At 43.1% G+C, this 24356-nt stretch overlaps 1 protein-coding gene across 14 annotated transcripts in view; it reads right to left on the bottom strand.

The window, feature by feature from the left end:
- Positions 1-24356, bottom strand: part of Spats2l (spermatogenesis associated serine rich 2 like) — a 166746-nt gene that overhangs the window by 128474 nt on the left and 13916 nt on the right. For all 14 annotated transcript variants that reach the window (XM_060368380.1, XM_060368385.1, XM_060368382.1 and 11 more), the window contains exon 2: positions 12914-12963. The gene's annotated coding sequence lies outside the window, so the exon portion shown is untranslated. The remainder of the gene's footprint in view (positions 1-12913; positions 12964-24356) is intronic.

The following is a 24356-nucleotide window of genomic DNA, read 5'->3' as shown; positions in this document are numbered from 1 at the left end:
CCATGAATCATCTGAAGGAATGGGCGGGCATGGGAGTGTTAGCAGGCCTTCTGGTGTTGGTCTCCTTGGTTTGCCTGTGGTATATATGCAAGATTAGAGTCTCACAACAGTGTAATGCAGCCATGACCATTCAGGCCTTTACAGCCATTGAAGCAGGACAGTCTCCCCAAGCATGGTTGGCTACCATAAAAAGCTAAAATATTAGGCTCAGGATGCGAGGCTAAGCACTGCACTCAGGGTCAGCCGCTTTGGACCCAGAGAAGAGCATGTCTGATTGCATGCGGGTTGATGCCCCAGGTCCCGCCTCTGAGAAAAAGGTATCGGACGGGTCTGATGCTCTTTGGGTGGATGACACCTAAATGAACATCAGTACAAAGTCCCAATTTATTTCTAATATCAGAGATCAGACCTCTACTCTTGCCTGATGCGTCTAAAACAAAAAGGGGGAACTATAGAGAGCTGCGGAATGCTATGCCTTAAAGATTGACTGGTTTCCGCCTTCCACCTTCCCGATGGTGAGTGCTCTCTGTCACAAACAATTCCACATTTGGCTAAGGCTGAGGATCTGGCTTGCTTCCATGTATGTGGACCTATCTGCATTGCCCACGTGGCACGCTGGGGTTGGCTACCCAGAGGCTATTTAAGCTGTGGGCTGGCTTTCCCCAGGGTCAGATGATTGTTCAAGGTTCCTGAATAAACTGCATTGAAAAAAAAAAAAAAAAAGAAACCAAGACCTACATCTGACCTTACATGAGATTCATGGGAAACCATATAGGCCGACTGACACCTGTCCAAAGACACAGATGTGCTGAGGTCTACAATGGTATCGAATGCTACCTGTGGCTTCATACTCGAGACGGTATACCACACACTTCCTGTTCACACGCTGGCTACATCTAACGTATGACGTAGTCTTCTCTTGTCCTAGTTTCAGTCACTCATGGTCAGCCATGTTCCAAAGATTTTTAAAGCAAAAATCCCACAGCTAACAACCCAGAATAGTCTGCAGCTCACGCCACGCTGGGCAGGGTGATCCTATCTTGTCGTACCCTGCTCCAGAGGCTGCGGCTGTCTATCATCTCTTTGTCCCAGGTGTCCATGCTGTAAATGCCGCCCCGCCTTTAGTCGCCAGCCATGGACCTCAGTTATTAGATCAGCTGGCGATCCCAAAGCATCAGCGTTCCAGTAACCCTTGCCCAGGACCCTAATGTGAAGTTACAGTGTCTCCATCTTATCCCCTCCTCTCATCACAGAGACTATGCCATTTCACACCCTAAGAATGGCGAGCACAAAACAGTAAGATATACAGAGAGAACAACTTACTACAGCATATCATTAAAATTGCTCTTTTGAAGGTGGGGCTGGAGAGACGGGTCAGAGGTTAACAGCATTAGTTTGCTCTTCCAAAGGATCCGGGTCTGAGCCCATGACAGTCCACAGCCCTTTATAACTCCAGTCCCAGTGGACCTGATGCCTACGGGGTCACTGCATGCGTGTGGTATACAGATATACATGTAGACAAAACACCTATGCACTCAAAATAATAAAACAAAATAACCTAAAAAACAGAATTATTATTTTTGCTATTAGTGGTTGCCTAATTTATAAATTGAAATTTATTAAAAGTCTATATAAACAGGAAGAAGCAATATACATTTAGTTTGGCATTATTCCATGGTTTGGAGCATCTGCTGAAGTATGTTTTCCACAGATAAAGGGGAACTACTAGTGCATTTCACTGGTTTTCTTTTTTTAATGTTATCAACCATCCCCTGTGTTAAGTGCTTTTCTTGGACACTAATCAGTACATACCAATATTCTCATTCATTCATATTCTGTCTCCTTCTCGCTGTGTGTATGTATGTGTGTGTGTGTGTGTGTGAGGCCAGATGTCTTCTTCAGTCAGTTCTTTACACTATTTTTTTTGAGATAAAATATCTCACTGAACATGGTGCAGATTCATCTAGCCAGGCTAGCTAGCAAGCCCCTTGTAGCCTTCTGTCTTTGCCTCCCCCGAGCTGGGGTGCTTCCATGCCCCGCTTTTGTATGGGTGCTGGGGATTGAACTCAGGCCATCAAACTTGTGTGATATTCCCTTTCCCAAGTGAACCACCTCCCTAGGACCACTTTAAAAGACATTTTAAGCAAGAAAGTTCCTAGCTCCATTACTGATGGGCTCTGATTACACATTATCAGCTACAAAAATCTCCATCCAAGTTGTGCTCCCAATTAGAGGCTGGGACAGGTTTGCAGCTTGACATTTTAATGAACTGATAGAAATGACCTCTGAAATTTAAGCAAAAATCAACAAATACCTGTAGAACTAGAGAGAGCAGAGCGTATGATTAGACCATATTTTTTTTGTTTATTCATTTTTATTCTACCTAATTCCAAAAATGACTTGCAGCAGCTTTTCCTTTTAAACATGTTTTCTAAATTGGACATTTCACATCACTGAGGATGCCAACTCCTTCCCCAACATAAGGACATTCTTCCATCATAACTGCTTGCTATATTTGGAGACTGAATGGCATTGATATTGTTCTTAACCAGAAAAGAGGGGGAGGGAAATAACTCATTATGATCACAAACCCGGCTTGGAAAACCTGCCAAACAGGCGGCGATTTGAGGTATGCAATAGCAGTTCTGTTTAAAAAGAAAAGAACTCAGTTCCTGGGAGGTAGAAAGGCACAAAAGAATCACGCAAAGTCAGGCCTCTGTGCTATTCCCTTTCCACAAAGGGACTGTAGAATCTCAGGTGTCCTGCATTCTGCTTCTGGTGGTGGCAAGTGAAGGGATGCAGGGAGGATGCCTCCCCACCCCACCCCCACTCAACAGGAGGGCAGACCTACAGGGAGGGAATCTATGCTCTCCTGTAAGACAGGAGCAAGAGAGCAGCCTTTCTCTTGTGGTGCACTCTTCCTTGGTGTATTCGTTTTCCTCACAGTCCATCTGACTCTTTCAAAACCAGTCAGACCTTTCTGCAGTTGCTGGGTCTGGTCTCTAGTTCCACATTTTGAAAGGATGATGATGATGGTGGTGGTGGTGGTGGTGGTGGTAGTGGTGGTGATGCTGACGGTGATGGTGGTGATGTTTGGTTTGTCACTTTTGTGAATCCCCGTCTTTGGAATTCTTGCCTGGCTCTCTTCCAATGACCTAACTCTTGTCCAGGACTCTTCTCTTTCAGCACTTTATAGCGCAGTGAGGGACATGGTCCTAAATCATGTATGCACACTGAAGAACAGCTAATGGCAAGTCCATAGTATATGATAAATGGAGACTTAGAAGAAATTTTATTTTTCATGAGTTAAGTACATGAAAGAAAGGCAGAGTGCTCCACTAGAGCAGGTGGGCCTAAAGGAAAGCAATGGCATTGAACTCGTTTGTCATGCTACAAATGTTATGGTTAGTTTTGCTCTGTCTAAATGCTTCCCAATGCTATTGTTTTGGGAGAAGGATCATTCTTGTTATGAAACCTCATAACTTCAAGGCAACCTTAAGGTAAATAGGTGTTTGTTTTTATTTTGTCTGATTGAGCAGTATATTCAAGAAGCAAGCATCAAACACAGTAACAAGCTTCCTCTACTACAAAATAACACCCTGGCATTCAGCCTAAACTCAAACTTTGTGCTTTAATGCTTTATAACTTACTGAACTATTTCAAACTGTGTTTTGATTCTTACAATCTAGTAGGTACTATTATCATTTCTTCAGAAAGTCACTTAGGAATTTCCATGCAGTGGTTAAGAATGTGGGTACCTGCTGGTAATCTTAGCATTTATGAGGCACAGGCTAGAGATGAAGAGGTCAAGGTCATCCTCAGCAAGTTAGAAGCTGACCTGGGCTACAAGGATCTTCACACACACACATACACACACCACCACCACCACCAACAACAAAAAGCAGACACTGCAGCGAGGTTGCCTGGGTTAAGGCCCTGCTCACACACGTGATCCTACAGAGCCAATCAAGCCTCTGCAGCTACCTACATCCGTAAAACAGGACAATATTCATACTCTCCACTCACACGGCTGCTTCAGGAGCACGGATGGTATTGGTGCATTAGGCAGCTGTCGTGCAGAATCGAATCAGCCAGTGACACATAGGCCTACAAGAAAACACCTAGGAAACGCCAGCAAGACCCAGTTCCAGAGCCAAGTATTTCACAGTCATGGAAGGAATCCTTATCTTTAACAAGATGCTGCTCCTGGGAGGCATAGTTTTATCAGTGGGAACATATCTATTTTTTTTCACAAAAGCAAAATATATGATAAAAGGAAACCTCTAGTTTGATAGAACGACTCAGAAAGAGCAAGGGCAGGAGTTCAAGTGTGGCTTTTTGAGAAGAACCCCGTTTTTGTTCCCACAAAAATACCACATGCAATTTAAGTACCTGTAGCTATTTTCAAGCACAAAAGAAGGCCACGTTAAATGGAAGTAATATTTGTGTAACCCAGGTGACTGTCACCGAGTCTGCTTCCCCGGGCCGATTCCTCATTGGCACCGCGCAGAGCTTCTCTGGAGGACTCTCGGTGGAGGAAGGGCTCCACCGCTCCCCGTGAGCACTCTGAGGGGCGTGCAGGGCACAGATGCAGTTGGTACCTCTGAGTGCTGTGGTAAATCGCACAGGGAAGCAGTGGGCTGGGGAGTCGGCAGCAGGGCCTGAGGGAACATGCTTTCTGGTTTCTTAGACCAGTTGGGGTATAAAAGATAAAGTCAGAAGGATGTAATAGTGGGGGTCAGGGAGAGGCAGAGAGATCCAGGAAGACACAAGATGGTTGGAAAATTCCTGCAGGAAGCTGAAGTGAGTGAGAGCCACAGAAGAGACCTATGAAAGACCACTCATGTGATGTCTTCATCATGTGGGTGACAGGTCAGGCTCATAGCGGGGCTCAGAGCTGCCATCTGCAAACTGCTAAGGTGTCCTCAAGGTTCTTTCTGAGACATGATGCTTCTTCCTAAAGCATCACGGGAAAGGACACGTACGGTCTGAAAGGCTCAGAAGGTTAGTGAAATGTGAAAGAAGCCAACTGGGGCGTTTAGGCCACTTCTGCCACAGGGTTATATGTGAAAAAGGAACTCTGACTCTAAGCAAGAACATAGCAAAATGCTACGGACTGTCATTAGCCAATACGTTTCGCAAGCCACAAATGAAAAAGAACAATAACATATTGCTTTGCATTGATAACAGCATTTTTAAGTTCATATCTCCTGCTCTTTGGGGATATGAATCATCTGGACAAGACAAGGCTCTCCATGTTATTATCTCTTCTCTTGTTCTGGCTTACGTGTGGGTGATACTGGAGACTGATCTAGGGCCTTACTCAGTCCAGGCAAACACACGCTGCTTCAGGGCCACATCCACAGCCTATTAAGTCCTCAAGAGTGCCTTGTGGAAGGGGGAACACCCGCAGGAGGGGAGGGAATTCATACGCCTGTGTGCGTGGAAGTGACAGGCCTACATTGGCCATCATTCCTCATATACCCTCCATCTTTTTCTCTTGAGACAGGTCTCTAATTGGACTGGAGCTCAGAAAATAGGCTAGGCTTGCTGACTAATGAACCCCAGGGTTTGGCTGTTTCTGCTGGGATAACAAGCATGTACCCCACATCTGGCTGTTTTATTCGGGGTTTTAGGATTAAGTTCAAGTCTTCGTGATGATAAGGCAAATACTTTACTGCCTATCTCCGCAGGTCCCAAACAAGGTTGTAAAATCTCTAACTACTACTCATAGAAACATATTTTGGGGGCTGGAGAGATGGCTTAGTGCACAGATAACCAACTGTAACTCCAATCCCAGGAGATCCGACACCCTCTCCCGGCCTCTGCAGGCACTGTACATACGTGGTGCATGGGCACATATGTAGGCAAAGGGCCCACACACACAAAGATAAATAACGCATTTTTAAAAAGGAATCTTATTTATGACTACTATGCATTAAAAAGCAAACTGTTTTCGGTACTGTATCTGTTCTAACGTATCTACTTCTGTAGAATGACTAATTAAAAGTAATTTATGCTAGCTAAGCCAGGTGTGAGCACTGTGATAGCCTGCATAGACCATTAACCAACCTCATTACGAAGTTTCTATTTCTCTGAGCCCTCAAACATTCTAAGGGGTATGAGAGAGATAAATAATTATGTTAAAAAGCAAAGTATTAAAGGGTGTCCCTTAAGGCTCTTTAAAAACAGCTCTTAAAAGCGGAAACAGGAAGCACAGTACAAGGTTGTGAAGAATGGCAGAATAAAAGTGATTGTGGCCTATTTCCATAACAGAGCTCAGGGAAAAAAAATGACTTCCATTAAGTTAAAATGAACTGTTATTTCATTAGGCAAGTGTCTTATTTACTCTTTGCTCTCTATATGATAATAGCATGTACTGTGGAGAGTCAACAGTTCATTTTTTGTCATTTAGGAAAAGGAGGGGATGCTACACCCCAGGGAACAGTTCTGTGCTGACCCAGCTTGGCACACTGGAGGGTGAAGTGTGGATCATGCTCGGATCTTTATTAAACCTTCTGTCCTTGAGATACAAAAATAACCCTCTGACCCGCAGTCAGCAGGGCGCACACGCCGGCGTGCTCCTTCTGTGGGCTTTGATGATCAACGTGTGCTTATCTGTCCTCATTTGGTCGCCGGTTTTCTGTGTGACTAGCGGTGCACATCTGGAAGACGCCTGACTTTGGGAGGGAAGAAGGGAAAGATGGAAGGACCCCTTGGCCCTCACACCACATGCTAACCAGACTGGACCTCCTATGGGTCTCTAACAGTGCCACTAGCCATGACTGGCTATGACTGGCTATGACTGGCTATGACTGGCTATGCTGCTACCTTGGTTACTTGTTTCTTCATCGGACCGCTCCGTACGTTGGATGATCTCAATCTAAATTCCAGAGTCGATCCAGTTCACATCATCTCTCCCTATAAACTGATCGATCACCAACACACAGCTCGCAGATGGGCTGACCTGAGTATGTTCATCCGTACTGATGAACATTCTGGTGGAGTATTCTTGTGTACCAGACGTTGGGCACAGCAGTGGGGAAACTCGGAATAAAACAGCAGCAAGGCCAGTCACTAGTGTGTCTCGGGGATAGCTCAATATGCCGTGTGCTACCACACAGCTTTACCTGTGAACAGACCACAGGGAAGGAAGGAGAGCTCTAGCTGGTCATCAGAGCAAGGCCTTACAGGACAGGGCTACGTATCTCCTCCACTTGGGCTGTTCTGAGGGAGCCACTAATGCCCAGAGCTCTCTTCAGGCTTTTATTTTCAGAAAAAATTGCAAGCCTCATGAACTATTTTGTTATGCTCCCAAATGTTAATTTGTAGGTACTTCTTTGAAAGGAAAGAGACATTCCTTAGAAATTGTGCTTTGTTTTTTGTTTTTTGTTTTTTTTTTTCCCTCAGCAACAAGGAACTCAAGCAGACCTTTACTTGGCACTTTTTCAACTCCCACAGCCAAGAAAGGTCAGGGTTAGAACAAAGTCACCAAAATGCCTTCGCTACTGCCTACAGTCAGCCTAGAGTTAAAGGGTTAACCTCTGAGAATGCTTTACCCCTTCCCTTTCATTTCCCTCATAAGTAACCTCCAAATACCAAGGATTAGAGGACCCAGCATGCAGAATCTTTCCACCACAGACCTGAAAAAATCACAATTTATTGCTAGCGCTGGTCTCTCAAAGCATTATGAGGAACACCTGCAAACCTCTGGCAGACAGATGCCCAAAGAAGTTCAGCCTTTCATGGCTCCATACTTAAAGCTGCCAAGTAAAGCATTCTTGGAACCAGTGTGGGGCTCTGTGTTGATAAGGTATTGAGAGAGCTGGCTATGAAGTAAGGACAACAGATGACATTATAGCTCTACAGCTTGAAAAATGGAAACTGTCTAATCCAGTGGTCATCACCTGCTTCTTTGGCGGTATGCTTTCTCAGGAAAGAAACTTTCTGTTTAGAGAAAGACCGAACAACATAAAATTTGACTACTTTATATGCATACATATTTGATAAACAACAAATTCTGCTGCTCTTTAATGCTTTTAACGAATGCTCTGCACCTCCCCCCTCAACTAAGATACTGTTTAGGAAAATATCTGAAAATCACATTTCACTTGTTTCAGAAAATATGCATGCTTTTCAGACGTGTGCACATTTTCAGTACTTCCATTCTTGATAGAGTACAAATAGCTGCTTGAGCCTCGGTACAACAGGTGCTAGGTACTGGGTACCCATCTGAAGTGAGGAACCGCTGCACACTGCAGACCTCTGTTTAGGAGTGACGACCAGTTATTCAAATACAGGTTCACAAGAAAAAACAATTCAAGGTCACGAAACGATGACTCGCCTGTGATACGAAGGCCCTATGCACCTATTTCATCTTCTCTGCTTTTGGCAAAAGTTTTAGGGTAAGCTAGGCTGTTGGTGAAGAAAGTGCCACCATTCAAAACATTAAATTTGGGTCAATGCCTCCTTTTTCACAAGAGATAAATAAAAAAATTTTTAATGTGGAAGGGAAGCCAAAAGCTCCACAACACGTCCCAAGACCCTTCTAGAATGTCCACATCGAAAAGAAAAGGAGAAGCCCACACTCAGTTATGTGGCACTGTGGCTTATTTAAAAGCAGCACTCCCAGTGTATCGGTGTTTATTTCTTTACTATTTGTGATTCAAGTTCCCTAAAGACAGCCGAGCCATTTGCAACCACTGAAACCAGCAGCATCAGTATCAGTTGTAGGATGTACATGGCGTACCAGGTAGGATCATGGGCATCCTGGATTTTATGAGCTGGTCGAGATGTGCTGAGTGGAAGTCCAAGCATCATATTCATACCGTGTGACGACGTCCCCTCAACTGAGGCTGGCAGGTTAAATGGAGACCAATCAATCCGAGCTGAATCAATTAACTTCCCCTTGAGAAGCTTCAAACTAGAGAACCTTGCACGGCCGTGTCTGAAACTCATTACTGCTTAATCTCATTAGCAGCGATACCTGATTAAAGAAGGCGCCCTCCACCTTTTTTGTTGTGTTTTGTTCTGGAGACAGGGTCTCCAGTTGGTGTGGAACTCACCAAACAGGTTAGGCTTGCTGACCAAGGAGCCCAGAGTTTGACCGTCTCCGCTAGGACAACAAGCATGTACCACACATCAGCTGGTTTTGTTTGTCTGTTTTTTCTTTAGAGTTTTAGCATACTTGAGTAACAGGTTGGTTTTTTTCTATTTTAGTACCGAAACATAGTAAGATATCTATGCAATAACATTCTTTTGTATCGTCCTTCAACATCATGTCTGTAGGTATTTTATTTTATAGCTATTGCTGGTTCTTCCATTGCAATACAGTATATTTCAACATATGATCACACTGTTAACATCCCTGGATGCACTTGAATATATATTTCTCTAGAACACACACACACAGTGTGTGTGGGCTGGGCTGGGCTGGGGTGAAGAGGAAGGTAGTTTAAAAGACCTTAAGTGAAATCCTAAAGGAAATTAATTCCAATGTGTCTCTTGCCAATCAATTTTAATATTCACTAGTTCTTACATACGTTGAAGAAAGGTCATTTAATTTCTAGATTTATCTTTCTGCAGACTTTAATTCCCGCACATTCACCAAATACAAGCTATGATATTAGATACATCTTAACTTATTCTCTTAAGAAGTCTGTGATTCTCCAATAGATTTATCGAAGCTGCTTCCCACTAAATCAGTCTTTTCCTCTTCTCCCTCAAACAATACACATTTTTTTAACATAAGAGTATTTTTCTTTTTTGTAGAGCCGATATTGCATATACTAAAAGAAGAAAAAGATCTTTCAAAATTTAAAGCAATTCTACATCAAAAGAGTTTCAAGTTAACATGGATCAAGGCTGTACAGTTAAAAAAAAAAGTTAATCTGCGGCCAAATTAAAGTATGCAAGCACAAATAAAGATTAATTTTAAAAGGATTAAGTCCAGCTTCCAAGTCTTCGGTGTTTTCATTACTATGGAGAGTATGAGTGTAGAAATGGGACCTGCCTAACAGTAGCATGGCGCCAGCAAAAGGTGCTGACCAGTTTATCTGTGCCTCCTTGATAACAAACACAGCAACTCACAGCCCTTCCTCTGCCAGGAACTTTCCACATACCGTTTACACACCTGTACATATGTCAGTCTGTCAAAGAAATCTGATGAAGTAAATAGTGTCATTCCTCCTATCTTTTAAGAGGAAACTGAGGTACAGTAAGGGAAAGTGACTTGAGGCTGCCTCAGCCTGCTGAGATGTCCCGGTTCAGTTCCCAGCACCTACCCACATGGCATCTCAGAACCGTCTGTAATGCCAGGGAATCCAACACCTTCTTTGGGCCTCCCTGGGCAATGTACACACAGGTACTTATACACATGCAGGTGAAGCATTCATACACATACAAATAAGTATAAAAGCCATACCTCTTTGAACCTTAGACTGTTTGCTATGCAGCGAAACCTTACAAAATGTCAGTTTCATTGCTGTTGGCATTGTTATTGTTATTTTGATAAAAATAGGTCTTCAAGATCAGGGAACAGTATGGGGACCATGGGAGGGGAATCTACATACATTTGTTTTGACTTATGAGAAAATTGTGACGGTGACTGTAACCAAGCAACCCTCTAATTCTGGGGAAACTAATTAAGAAATGAATTAAGGGATTCAATAGGTACCCAAATTAGTCATTAGGGCTTGAAGATCTGGAGTTCTGGTCTAAATCCAGCTTTGGCACTTGTTTCCAAAATAAACATGACCAGATAAGTACCACAGCTCACAATTAAAATGGATTTAGATGGCTTATGTGTCCACATGGGAAAGACCTCTTCCTAATTGAATTCGGACATCTCTTCAGTCGTTGCAAGTTTCATTTACCGTTTTCGAAGTCTTTTGGTAACTGCTGGCAACAGGACTATGCAAAGGGAGAAATCACTTCAGTCAGCGAAGCCTGCCGTACAAGCATAAAAAGATAAAGAGCAGAGCTTCGGAGCGGTAATTAGAAAATTCCGCAAGTGTGCTCATGTGGCATATGTTTTAGACAACTACCAACTGGCAAGACTGGTTACAGAGGGGCTGTCTCTAATGTCACCGTTCTGGAGTAAACAGTCAGGAGAAGTAGTGTTCCAACACGCGATGGGAGCAATCTTTCCAGGCCAAAGCGCTCCTGCCCTCCCACCTCTAATATGATTAGTGGCAGACAGCTGGAGGCACCTCATCCTGCCGGCGAAAATATGATCAGAATTGTTTTCAATTGGTACATCTTTCCATCAAGCTGTTGCCTTCTAGCAGAATAATCAGAGTTTCTGATTATTTGGTGTGTGTTCCAAGGAAACAGGAATTGACTGTGTCCTTGCCGGTCTTATGAGGAGGAGGCTGCCAGAATTTACATTATAACTCTGCAGTTGCCTAAGCAAAAAATAAAAAAACAACAAAACAAAACAAAAAAACCAACTAAACGGGAGTCGGGGAGGAGGAGGGAGTTTGTGTTCATGAACGTATCGTGCTCACACACATGTACATATGTGTGGACATGGAGGCAGTTCATCTAGTTTTCACTATAATAATTCTCACATATAAAGTACATTCACGGTGACGCAAACACAAGGAGTCAAACACCCCAACACATGCATGGGCTATGACCAACTCCCACTGTGGTCAATAGCTCTTCTCAAAGCCACAGCCATCTCAATGAAGCTCCAGGTTTACGGAAAAAGAATCAAGTTTAAACACTGATGGGAAACCTAGGAGGCACCTAGGTTTGGTTCACTGGACCATGTCAACATGGAATTTGTGATTGGTGTTTTTATTTTTATTTTTAACTTCAAGACCAAAAGCTCTTTCCACATGGAATACAGACTGCTGGGGAATTTCAGAGGATGTAGGGTGAACCTGAAACAACGTGCTTTCTGTCCGCAAAGCCTGCTAACGTTATTCACACGTGAGTAACTATTGGAACAGTTAACTTTTCATTGTTCTGTTTATTTGCTCGTTTGTTGGAGGCAAGGTGTGGTTCTGTAGTGCTGGCTGGCCCTGAACTCACAAGAGATCCATTCACCTGACTCTGCCTATGAAGGATGGAGATTAAGGACACGCACCACCACACCTGGCAACAAATTGGCATTTACTGGATGTGGGCCTCCTTTATGGAGATGAGCTTGAGCTGGCCAGTTCTTCTGACAATGACTGTGGTTGTCGTGTCTCAGGAGACATCAGGAACATTCAGTGTGTTGTGGCTACAGACCACCCGTACACCAGGAAGGAGGAAACTACAGCTCAGAAAAGTAAATGTTCTCATGCAATTACTGGGGAGCAGAAGCTGGAGGTAAGGCCGGGCTGCTTGAGTCCCGAGCCCAGGTCTTTCCGCTCCTGTTCCATGCTGACTGAGAACTACAACTGAGTGTCAGACTACCAGACTCCTTGGAGGAAGTCTTGAACAGCAGTGACAAGAACAAACATGCTATCACTGTGAGGATGGACAGCCAGGCAGTCTGGCTCTAGAGCCCAGTGCTCTTAACTCTTAATTCTTTTCTAAATCACAAAGATGTCTGCAACAGACCTTGTTTTCTTTCCCTTTCTGTGGCACTCCAAAGTATTTTACACGATGCTATTCTAACAATAACCATGGAAACACGGATGTCGTTTGGAAGGGGGATGTGGGTGTGAGGGATGATATAGATGGGAAGAGGAATGTGGGTGGATCAGATGTAGCTTAGATCGATTGGCCACATGGCCCCAACTGGACTGCCTCAGTCCTCACACTTTAATGACAACTCTAGCCTGAACCCTTAAGAGGCAGCTGAGACTCCCCCCGAAGCTGTGACTGAGGTCTCCAGGTGTCTGCTACAAGTAAAGGGAGAAGTCATCCACAAAGACAAGAAGATGTCATGGAGAAAGAGGGGACCATCTCTACTTACGTGGGAATCCACAGAGATGTTCCTGAAGGCAGCCAAGGTTCTGGAAGATCCTAGGAAGGAAAATAATTGGGAGGGTCAGACTGGTTGATCTTCCATGAGCAACGCTGTCACCCATTCCCCACTATGAATGCTCCCTATCACAGAATCTTGCATCTGGCAGATAATGAGTTGGTCCGAAGACATGACTTTATCCAACCTTGGGCAGGTGGGGTGATCTGAGTCTGTTTACTCCGAAGTAAACTGGGGAAAATAAGAGCTTTCTCACCAAGGGTTTTGCCGCCTGATAAGCAAGGCATGCAATGCCTTCAACACACCCAATACACACATAATGGTGATATTTAACAACAATAGCTAGCATTTATTAGGAATTGTAAAAGTGCTTGGCATTGTTCCAGAGCGTTGCTCCCACATACCAACCCCTTCGGTACTCCAAAGAAGGCACTAGTTCCATTGGTACTTGACAGAGACCAATAAACAAGGCACAGAAGGGTCAAATTACCTGACTAGTGAGCTAACACTTGAATGTGGTACCCTGGGAGTCTAATGGTGACCGTGAAAGTGGTCACATAGTATTTGCCCAAATAATTAAAAATAAACACTTGCTATTGTTTTGTTGTATACTATTATCTTCTACCAGATTTAGCCCATAATGTATAACTCTACTTAGTCTCCACTCAGTCAGTTACTCCTTAGGCACAGAGATGGCTGCCAAAGTTATACGTCAACCCGCTACTCATTGACACACCACCCCCAAACATTTCTGTGTTTATTAGTGACTAACCCCAGTGAGTATCATAAGTGATCCTCAAAACACTTTGCGGGGGGGGGGGGGGGGGTTTCAAATGCTTAGGTCACAGATCCCAGAGTCATTAGGTCAACTTTATGAGAACACTGGAGAACAAAAAGGTATTTCACATTTCCACTTAACACTTTAATATAACATATTAAAAGTATATGTAATCTGCTTCAGTAGACATCTGGTTGTCTGATAGCTTTCAAAAAAATTAGTTAAGACTGTTACTAGAGGGGATGATAAAATGTAACACAGCTTTTTTACCCTGGAATTATATCATTCAGAGTTCTTTCCTGAGAGATGTATCAATCAAACTTCTTGGATACTGATCTCTGTGGATGCTAAAAGATGCTTGAAAGGATAACAAGGGTTGGGGGAAGGAGTAAAGTAGGGACAATAGGAGACAAAGCTAAAACTATGGGCCATTTAAGGGGTTATATGGAAGCCCAATACAGTAGAAGATTCTTAAAATATATACATTCATGAAAGAAATATAAATCGAGATTACCAAGCAATGGCTGGGACAAAGCCCCAGCTAGACATCTCTTGCCAAGTGAAACCTCCAATGCTGGGAATGAGTTGGCTACATCTAGTTGGGCTGTTGGCCTGAGAGACCCCTTGGAAACCTCAAACATCCCAGGCTATTGTCAAGGCAAGTGGTTGCTCCCTACATGCTGATGGTAAGGCCTTATCGTGGAAGATAAAACCTACCTAACTCACTGAACATGGCGAAGACACACTGCTGCCTGCAGAGAGCCTTCACCCCTACTGGCTAGTGCTCGTGGTACTGGACAGTACTCTGCACGCTACCAGATGAGAAAGGTAAACACCACCCCAACTACAATCCCTGCTATCTCTAACGATGGCCTACCTGTAAAATATGCTAATGCAACAGTGGCACAAAAGTTGTGGGCGAAACCAACCATTATCTGACTGGAATTAAGGCTCAGTCCATGAGATGGAACCCGTACCTGACACTACTCAGATGTCCAAGAACCTGAGATTAGACAGGCCATAGACCTAGGGGAAAACCAAATACTACTGTTCTGCTAAAGGAATGCAGCAATGACTCCTGATGGCATTCTGCTGTACTCAGTAGGTGAGAATCTTGCTCGGCCATCATCAGGAAAGCCTCTTACTGCAGTAGATGGGAACAAATACAGAGACTCACACCTGGACAAGGTGCAGAGAGTAAGATGCCTTGGAACACTGAGTCCTAAGCGGGCTATCATCACCAAATCCCCCCTTTCAGGTTTCAGGGAACTGTGTGGAAGAGAAGGCAGAAAGACCTTAAGAGCCTGTGGGGATGGAAAAAGGAAACAGGGCCTTCTAAATCCAAGAGGACCTACACACATATGAACACAGCACACTCTGTGGCAGCATGTGCAGATCTACACCAGATAGGGTCCCTGAAACCACCGGGGTTGGCCAGGACATACCGAGTACAAGTTCTCAGCACAAAGGAGATTTATGCATCCTAGAGGGACAAAGGGCAGAGAGTAAGAGACAAAGACAGGAGACAGAGGATCATGGAGAAGGGAAAAGGAAGAAAGGAGAGCGGGAGGACAGGACATTTGCTCCAGAAGGACAAAGGACTGCCTCTGGATAGAGCAGAGACAGGCCCGGTCCATGGGCACACGGGAGTTTATAAAGGGAAAGGGGGAGACACTGTGTTAGGATGAGGCATTAAATTTTGGTTGGACATGCTAATGAGGTGAGCCAAAAGGGGGCTTTTGATTGCCAAACTTCAATACTTTGATAGCTGGACCTTGGCCGTCAGCCTCAGAAAGAGGACGTGGCCAAATAAGGGAACAGAACTCGTGGCAGCTAGCTTTAGAAGTGTAACCCAATGGTTCTCTATCGAGGGGGAGAAGGGTAAAAGGCAAAACCCGTTGGCACCATGTCTGCCATGCTCAGACCTGCTACAGCCCTTCAGTCCCAGTGCTGCAAGCGGAAGTAGATACATGCCCTCATCCCTACCTCATCCCTAACTCAGAAGCTGTCTCCAAGTGATAATCGCTGTCAAATGAAAAATTAGTATTCTCCAACAAAGCCTCAGTGGGTACACAGACCACACTTAAGGTCAGGCCCTATGCCCACCCGTAGATGGCCAATGCAAAACAAAGTCAATGCTATCTCTGGAGGCCTTTCCTTCACAATGCTTTGTCTGGCAAATTCTCCTCGTATATTTGCTTATATTTTATGGTTTCCAATTTTGTTTTTGCAAGTTTTCTGTGTGTGTGAATGTGTGTCTCAGCATTAGTGTGTATTTATTATGCCTTTTCTTTGGCTCTTTTTTTCTGTTCGTTTTCTCCTATTCTGTTTTGTTTATTTATTATTATTGTTTTAGATGCCTACTTGTATTTGAATGAGAAAAACAGAGAGAGAGGCTGTGGATCTGGGTGGGTTGAGAAGTGGGGAGGATCTGGGAAGAGCTGGAGGAGAGAAATTATAATCAGAATAAATTTCATGAAAAAAATCTATTTTTAATAAAAAATTTTTTTAAAGATATCAGATGGCATGCCTGGATATGATATCACGTCTCCAGGCACTTCTCCACCCCCAGCAACATCTCTGGGGCTCGTATTTAAATGAGAAGATTGACCTGGACATCCTGAGCTCCTAATCTACAACTCTCCCTTTCCATCTTTTCTCCTGACAATCCAGCTTCCGAGAGGGAAGATAATGCTTTAGCGGCATGAACAATGTCAGGATGGGACTGAGATCATTAACATAAAACACAGCCTACATCTCACAATTAGCCCTGTGAGCAGGATCAATCCTTACTATAGGAAACACTGGCAACCAGAAAACAAGGGAAGAATGTAGCCCAAGGGACAGGCATGCTTGCCTGCTCCGCCCTGTCCTGAACCCTGGTAATGGCCCCAAAGAATTCAACACTGATCTGAAAACCCAGGGTTCCAGGTGTTCACCAGCTGGTGGATAAGGTGAGGAGTCTGATGGAGTAGGTAAGAATGCCTGTTAAAAAATTAAAGCAGAAAACAACCAACGGAATGAGATGTCTGGGTCATAAGTCAGGCAGGAACTCCACAGCACTGAGCTCCTGGGACTGTCTGACTTAAAGTACACCAGTGGCCGTCGTGGTGTGTGTGTGTGTGTGTGTGTAAGAGAGAGAGACAGAGATTTTTGGGAAACATTTACTTCAACATAAGACGCTGCTGGCTTTATTTACAGATCAGTTCATCACACTTAGATCCATTTGCTTTCACAAAAACCCCTTGGAGGGGAATAATTCAGTGAGTGTAATACCTCCATTAAATAGGAATTGATTTCAAAAAATGCTTTTCAAAGTTTTGACAAAAGCAATTTTCTGATTTTCTTTATGTACCACCAAAGGCAAACACTGTTGTGTTGACACTGTAATAAATGAGTTGTCAAATAAGATATTAAACATTTATGGATTTAATTTTTAATAAAGGCTTTTAAACACACCCCAAAATATCCATCAATATTTGACACGAGGAGCAGCATTTTGGTAAATTCAATCCCACAGTGCAACTGAACTTGGCACAGGATATTTATGGTTCTTTGACACGACAAGGTGGTATTCCTTGTGGGAATGTAAATAGCTACGGCACAGACATTTAGAAGGCACAAAATGGTCGCACACGTCATTTATTATTTTGCTAGGACATGAGGAATGGATACGCTGCCTTTGTAGTTTCTATTCCCATGCTTGGGGATCACAGAGGCTTTAACTCCTAACAGACTCTGAAAGGGACTTTATCTGATGTAACAGCAATATGGTTGATTTCATGTGTCAGCCTCAAAGACAACCCTGCGCTGCAGGACTCCTTTAGACATATAAATTATAGCTTTCTTAAGCCTGGAAAGTAAAAAAGATGAAATTTGGTGGTGGTTATCCGTAGGGTGCAGGATTATAGGTAATTGTTTTCTTCTCTATAATTTGCTTTCTAAACTTTCTATAATGAGTGTGTATTACTTTAACAATTTGAAAAAAAAAAACTTTCTTCCGTCTCATATATTATTAGAAACAAGCTCATGCAGTAAGAAGTGGAAAGGCTTCAGAATCAAACACACTTGGGTTCAAATCCCAGCTTGTCCAGTTCTGACCCTGACGCCCTTTAAGCAGTTAGTAGCTCAAGTCAGTACAGCGAGAACAATACCAGCACAATGAGAACACATCAGAACAATGAGAACAATACGCATGCTGTGGGAGGGGGCGGGGCATAGCCAATACTCAGACCTTTCTGATAACAAGCAATAATCAGTACGCTGGCATCTGTAAATTGATGCCGTGGGCCAACTGTTGATTGTAAGGCTGTGAGTTAGACCAGGTGGTTTTCAGAAATTCTCTAACAGTTAATAATGCAGGAGAAAGCCGGGTGGTGGTGGCACACACCTTTAATCCTAGCATGAGGGAGGCAGAGGAAGGTGGAGCTCTGTGAGTTCGAGGCCAGCCTGGTCTACGGAGCAAGTTCCAGAACAGCTAGGGCTACACAGAGAAACACTGTCTCAACAAACAAACAAACAAACAAACAAACAAATCCAGAAGAGAAAGTGGGGGTTCAACTCCTTAGTACCCCACATCCCATTATAACCACTAGATTCCTACAGGCAGGACTCTGGTCCTCTGATTTGCACCAGTAGCAGGTAATGCCGGGACTCTGACCTGCTCAGGGTGCTGAGAATAACCAACAGCTGCTCATCCCCTCTAAGGCTCAGAGAACATGGCAGAAGAGGAGGTAAAAGAATGTTCCTGGAAGACAGGAAGGAGTGCTATGGGGCCCCCTTCTGGATGTTACTCTTGGATTAGCACGCACTGCCTGTGTAAGGCCTCACAAGCCTGGCCCACCAACATAGACCATGGGTTTGGGGGAGCTCATGTAGCCCTACACTTGCTTAAGGAAACATAGGCAATTGGTGGTTGCCGGAATGTGGGGTCCCATTCCTTAGTTGAGCCACCTTTGGAATGGCACCCTTGCTCAAGTGAGAAAACAAAACCCACAAGTGACCCTAAATTAAACTCAGTGGGGGCACACACAGTTAGACATGAAAGTAGAATGGGAATCTATCTTTTTAAACGTGGTTTGTGGGGAGGGGAAGGGAAACTAATGGCAAGGGAAATATAATCAAAGTACATTATATACATGTATGAAACGGTGAAAGAATTCAATTTTAAAAGTTGAAACCATAAAGAAGAAGTCCTCTGATTGGCACGGGAGTTGGAAAAGGCGAGAGAAAGAAATCACAGCTGCTGCAATTAAAGTCTTCACTTTGTATTTCCTTACAATTAATGTGAACAAAATGATTTCTGAGAATGCTTCAATGAGAGGTAAGAAACAAGACTACAGTTCTCTGGCATCCTTTTAAATTATACGTTGATATCATCATCCCATGGACGGGAAGACAGGTTATTCAGCTAAGCTTATGGTAAAATATATAAACACAACAAAATATGGTGGTTGGGGTTTGCTGCCTTCGGATGGGTGTTACTGTTGATTACAACAAGAAATACTGATTTGCTTTGCTTTAATATCTGAGTATTTGTTGACATGTAAAAATGAAAAAAAATATCAAAACGATACACGGGTCAAATCCCACTTGGGCTCACTCCGAAGAGCTGCCCAAAGCCTTCTGCCACACTGGAATTGTACACTATGGATGCTTCCTGAGTCACGCCAGAAAGAAAAAGGATTTTCATCGTAACGGGATTAGCTACATTAAAGAATACTGGCATAGAGTTTTGTGTGGTATAATTTATTGTGGAAGTACAGCAGAGAATAAGAAGTTACAAATCTGACCTCCCCTTTCTCAAACCTTAGTTACATCTCGCCCTTTACAAAAGTTCGCTTGCTTCTTTTCCAGCATCTGCTTTCTCCCTGGTCTTTAACTAGGCCTAGTGCAATGCAGACACTCAGAGGGAACAGCTGCTAGAGAAATGGATGGGACGAAGCTTTGGCATCAGAGCAGAGGAGGGGATTTCATGACAGTTCCCTGTGTGGAGGGAGAAATGAAAAGCACAAACTAATTCAAACTGAGAACAATAAGCAGGTTTACCACCAAGCATGCCCTGGGCCCAGTGGGCCTTGGGTCAGCTCACCTGGGTCAAAGAGATTCATTTAAAATATCTGGCTCCCCTGGAATGTGATGGTACACACCTGTAATCCCAGCACTCGGGGAGGCAGAGGCAGGTGGATTTCTGTGAGTTTGAGGCCAGCAGGCTCTACCAAATCAGTACAGGACAGTCAGGGCTACACAGAGTCTCAGGGAAAAAAAAGCCTGGATCCCACCCCAGAGGACTCCCACAGATACATTTCAACCATTAATTATCCACAGACATCTTCATAAGCATCCTGCCACATAGCCTAATGAAGGATGGCCAGTGAACAAAGCCTGCCCTAACCATGCTGGTCTGCAAGGAGATAAAGGCAGGGAAAGAAGGGAAGTGAAGTTTCTGAGCCTGGCATAAGGAGGATGAAGGGGAGGCTCCAGAGAGATTTCACACAGGCCTGCCTTTCCTGGTGTCAAACTTCTAACTTCTCAGTCTCTTTCCTGCTCTCCAGCACCACGATTATTTGAATAAATTATTTGAATAATCTATTCAAATAATAATTATTTGAACAAATAATAAATAATAATAATTAAATTGCAAATAATTATTTGCAATTTTCCACAATGCCACTTATCACAATAGTTTTCTACTTTTTTTTTTTTTTTGGTCTTCTCTTTAGAGCCTTTTTATTGAAAGCTAAAATGCATAGATCAAATATGTCAGCTTTGCTTCTATTTCAGGACAACATACTTGATCAAAATGTCTACATTTTAAATTTGAGATGGAGTCTTGCTATGCAGCCCTGGACATCCTAGAACTTCCATGTCGTCCTGGCTGGCTTCCATCTCATGAGTGATCTTACTGACTCTGCCTCCTGAATTCTGGGATTATAGGTGTGTGTCTCTACAGCCAGCTTAAATGTCTACTTTTACAAAGGACTTTAATGTGGTCCAAAAACGTCCCTCTAATGTCACTTGGCCCCCTTACTCCACAGAGGAATGTGCTTCGAGAATGAGCAGCCAAGTTTTGGGAGATTCTAAGGTAGGCAACAGGGGGTTTCAGAGCAGAGAATAGGCCTGTCCCATTATCATCCAATATGGTAGCAAAGAGAAATGTCTGTGGGGTTAGCCTTAGGAGAGGTACCTGTTGCATACATCTTAATAAAGATAGCCACTGTTCAGCTGAAAATAAGTTAAATTGTTCCTCCTCAAGGAAGATGATCCATACCCATTAACTAATAACAAAGAAAACAAAGCATGAAAGAACTTCTGAGTTAGCCAAATAGTTTGTTCAATATATTTGATCTTCAAATGATCTGTGACTTTGTAATCCCCATTATCTCCACTGCAGAGTAGAGGGCCTGGGGCACAAGAAAGGGAAGCTCTTTGTCCAGTAGACTAAGTGACAGGTCCAACCTTTAAACAAGAACTAAGGAGTGACCGGTTGGGTGAAGGCAGAATAGTCCAAGTTGGTAGAGAAGTTCTTTTGAGATCCCCAGCCTCCCTGTCCACTGGGACTATGAAGACAATGCTTCTCCTTTTTCAGAATGAGAGTGACTGGAGGAAACAGGTCGATCACAGGACAAGAGTATGTAAGCTCAGGAGATGTAAGACCTCAAGAATGAAAAAAAAAAAAAACAAAAAACCCCAAAGCTAGCTGTCCTGACTGAATAATCATTGGCCATAAACTCCACAGCAAAGCATCTCTTATATATGAAAGACTACATCCAGGCTTTCTTTCGTAATCATTTTTACTAGGAATTGAAAAAACCTACAAAATGACAAACCATGATCATCCTATTAAAAGGTGACTTCAAGTGCCCCTTTGTTGTAAGGAGCTGGGGGAGGGACTGACTGGCGATACCTGTGCCTTCTTTGTCATATTAATCATACACTTTTCCTACCAGATTGGCTGTCACACTGCACGCCATGAGTCACATCTGAGGGCTGCCAAGATAAATGTTCCAAAAGCTGACTTTTTAAAGACAACCTGGCAACTCACCGAATAGTTCTTTGGTGGGGTGCACGCCAATATACTTCAAGTTTCCCAAGTATCTGCACTGATACCCAGAGTATTACCAAATCCCCTTCTGGATGGACCATCTTACTTAGGATAAGGCTCTCTCTACTAAACAAGCAAGTAGAGAAATGTACAATTTCTTTTGACAGTATCCATTTATTTTGAGTGTTCTTACTGCTTAATTCCTAAGCTGATTTATGTGAAACACTCTGATTCCCGGGGAGATAAGTGATTCTGGCCTAGTCTGTGCATCTAAAACAAAGAAGGGTTTTGTTGTATTGACTAAATAGATATCTTCTTCCGTGCGCTCTGCTTTCATCAAGTAATCATATCAATGCTGCTTTCCCTTGACTTAACGCCATATTTTAATGAGGCTCCATTCCAAGACATATAAGAACATCCGCACGCAAGAGGAACTACGCTGAGAAAGCCAAGAGTTCCAGCCAAGTGCCCTATCTTTTACGTGGCACCCAGTGACATTTTGTAGAAAGCACAATAGTGACTATTCATTTTGCTGGCCTCAAAGAGACAGGCGTGAGTGCATGCCAGAATGGAAAAGGCTTGTGCTTCCAAACCAGACAGCTGCCTCTATCTCCACCTCCACTATCTATCTGTGATCCTGGGCAAGCAACGTATCAGCCTTCGGACCTTCCTCCTCTGCAGATTAGGGGTGACAGACTGACCTCAAAGGGCAGTGGTAAAATGAGAACTCTGCTCTAAAGAACACATGGCATATAATCTGGCCCATTAGTAAACATTAAAAATTCTTAAATCTTTTCTCTTTCCATAAAATGCCATTAGTAGTTCATCTTTGAATCTGTTGTCTATGCACATCTAAAAAAAAAAATAATGTATGGGATATTAACCATAGTGTTCCTTAGGAGGGCAAGGAATTAGAAATGAGCTAACTATGGGGAAATGATAATACTCAAGTGTTATCATATATTGAAATTTATGCAGTCATTCTAAGTGTTTTCAAATATCTTGTGACAAGGAAATTTTGACCCTGGAAGTTAAGTGAATAAAGCAAGAAAAAGAACCCATCTGATAATAACTCTAGCTCACGTGGACAACACATTCTCATTAAATCTAATAACCTATGTGCACTGTGACCAGTCCATTTCACAATAAGTGTAAATGGAGCTCTGGAGAGTTCTGGAATTACAGTCACTGCATAATAATAATTGGCATAGCCAGGACTAGAGTATCAAAGTGTTGGAACTGAAACACCCTGGGGAGTGGGGTTCCTAGGAATTGAACCCAGGAACCCCAAGATACCTGAGGATCCAAAGCACTTCTAACTACTATTCTAAACTGGTTCTTCAGCACGGACCTCCCGTGTCCTCCACGAGGCTCCTTTAGAACACGTGCATGCCATGTATTCCCACAACCACCCCAAAATGTGTATCCGGAAGGGAAACACACCAAACTTCAACAGTGACAATCTCCAGGTGCTAAAATTTAAGCTGTGTTTTAACCTGCTTGTGTCCCCTTCTGTAGCTTCTAAGGTTAATGAATATGTATATTTCCACAACCTTTTCACATGAGAAGATGTGTGAGAATACTTCAAAAATATTAATATGAACACTACTCTTTTAACGAGGCAATAGTTCATGCCTCAACCTCATGGTTTTGAGTTTCTTATGACTACTAACTCTTTTCTACATCTAGTTCAAGGCAAAAAGAAAAGCATAGCAAAATCATTTTGTGCATAAATGTTACAAAGCAGTAATGAAAGCACTGTGCGTTACTGGAAAGATATTTGACATTAATCTAAAAAGTCCAAGTACTATTTTTTTTGTTATATTTTTTGCAAAATGAAGAAAAAAAAAGACTTTGCAAATAAAACAGACTATTCTGCTTGGGGAAAACATCCACAATGGACATCATGCCATCAACACATTTCTCTGTCATAGCCATGCTACGATCCTGTCACAGAAGGAGCACGTCGGTAGGTGTCAGCTTACTGTTCGGACATGTCTCAGCCCGGTCCTGTCTCTCCTAGGAGGTGTGAACATAACAACATGTTGGAGAGGCACAAAGGGAGTAATTTCCTGTCCCTTCAGCGATTTGTTTTAAGAACATGATTCTGTAAGAATGAGCTGAATAATGTGCTAGAAAGCAATTTTCAGTTTTTTGTTTTTTGTTTTTTTTCAAAAGAGAAGAAGTAACACACTGGGCTAAGATTTTTCCTTGCCGTACTCTCTTTGACCACAAAGTAAATTTGCGATCATGGCGCTAGCTTTTATTTTTAAAAACTGACAACATTCTCGTGCTGCAGAAAGACACAGACTCCAGCTGTTCAGAGCGAAGGCGGGGAGTGACTCGGTGACAGAGTGCTTGCCAGTATATGGGAAGCCCTGGATCCATTCCCCAAACTGCAAAAAGCCCAGTCCATACCAAACCTAACCAGAACCTCAAACATGCACTTGAGAAGTTAATGAAAGCATCAGTAACAAACAATTAAAAACTAGATTTCAAAATTGTCTTGAACACAAGGGGGAAAAAAGTAACTTAACAAAAAACAAAACAAAACACAACAATAACAACAACAAAACCTAAGGATAGATGTAGAGTCCTCTGACTGAATCCTC

The sequence above is a fragment of the Meriones unguiculatus genome, chromosome 15 (genome assembly GCF_030254825.1).
Source record: "Meriones unguiculatus strain TT.TT164.6M chromosome 15, Bangor_MerUng_6.1, whole genome shotgun sequence".
In the NCBI taxonomy this organism is placed as follows: domain Eukaryota; kingdom Metazoa; phylum Chordata; class Mammalia; order Rodentia; family Muridae; genus Meriones; species Meriones unguiculatus.
The sequence above is the reverse complement of the archived record's forward strand: the minus strand, read 5'-3'. Positions and strand labels throughout refer to the sequence as shown.